General features: G+C 50.5%; 1 protein-coding gene across 1 annotated transcript in view; it reads left to right on the top strand.

Annotated features, from left to right (window-relative positions):
* PM20D2 (peptidase M20 domain containing 2) overlaps nucleotides 1-1,375 on the top strand; it is a 34,731-nt gene that overhangs the window by 25,562 nt on the left and 7,794 nt on the right. The window lies entirely within an intron of this gene.

The raw sequence follows: 1,375 nt of genomic DNA on the forward strand, positions 1-1,375 counted from the left end.
GATGTTTCTCCGCACCACGCCGTCCCAGGCTTGGCCGCCGCCGCCATTGATGTTCTCGCCGCTCGCTGCTGCATCCACCACACACCTCGCTACGGAGGCGGGTGCCCCCCACCCTTCTAAGGGTGGGTACCCATTTGCCTACTCGCTTGATTTAATTGCTTTCGGGCCGCTGGGTGGGCGGGAGCTGGGAGTCGGGCCAGGCGCTCACCCTTGCCGCGGTGGATTCTCGAACAGCCATAGTGGCTGTTTCTAGTTGTTACTTTGGCAGGCGTTTAACCGCCTGCGCCACTGCTCCCTTTAGAAGCCTGGAGCTCGATTTCCAGTTCTTGGCAGCACGATGGCGGATGTGACCCTGGTGAGCTACCGGGGTCGCGATCCGAATGCCAGCGGATAGAAGGGGGGCCATTGTCCGCTACACCCCCCCAGAGCCCTTGTGTTTGGGCTCCTAGCTATGGGGCTTTTGAGGGATTGCCCCTTTTCTGGCTCGATGCCAGGGAATCGAGGCTTCCCTCAGCCCTGAAGGTCCTACCGCTGTGCGACCGCATGGCACTAGAGTCGCTGACCAGGACAAGCGCGTGAAGATCAGGCATTTTACACGTACCTGAGGCATGTCCTAGGACCAACAATGAACTGTGAGTCGTGGTGAAAGCAAAACACCGAGTTTCAGCTAGAAAGCCCCTCTGATTTAAGTGAGCGGGGGAGGGAACTCCCAGATGCTATATCCAAGCAGATCATTTTAAAAGAGGGTGCCGGACGTAAAAGCCATAGAACTGATTTAAGAAGCACACAAGAGCGCAGCAAAGCGTTTTGGTGCAAAACAGAGACTTTAGCAAACTTTTCTAAAGTTGAACAATCCTCAAAAATGGCGGGGTGGAGAGGCGAGAAAGAGAAACCATCGCAGCTTAAGCCTCCTTCGGGAAGTAGAAGCCCGAGACCGGAAGCTACCAACGAGCTTTCACAGCTATTAGCTGAATCATTGTGCCCTCTGCTGGACCAGATGACAAACATCAATCAGCAACTGACTACTTTGAACCAGAACTTTGCTGCACAACAACTGGAACTGAATGAAACCAAGAAATTAACAGAGCAAACAGCAGAAACACTGAAGGAAGTTAATGCCAAATCTAAAAAGGTGAAAAAGCGTGTACAGGAGTTGGAAAAGAAAAGAATTACTGACGAATCTCAGCTTTTGCAACTACAAATGGAAAAACAAGCTTTATCCTGAGATTCCAAGGGGTTCCTGAGACAAAAGGAGAGTATCTAAAACAAGTATTGGGTGATCTACTTGCACCAGTGGCAGATTTGAAAATGGAATATCTTCAAAGCGAAATGGATGTGGTCTACAGACCATATTCGGAATATATTAAGAAAAATA

This window comes from Gekko japonicus, unplaced genomic scaffold (assembly GCF_001447785.1).
Source record: "Gekko japonicus isolate JY-2015 unplaced genomic scaffold, Gekko_japonicus_V1.1 scaffold760, whole genome shotgun sequence".
Classification (NCBI taxonomy): Eukaryota; Metazoa; Chordata; class Lepidosauria; order Squamata; family Gekkonidae; genus Gekko; species Gekko japonicus.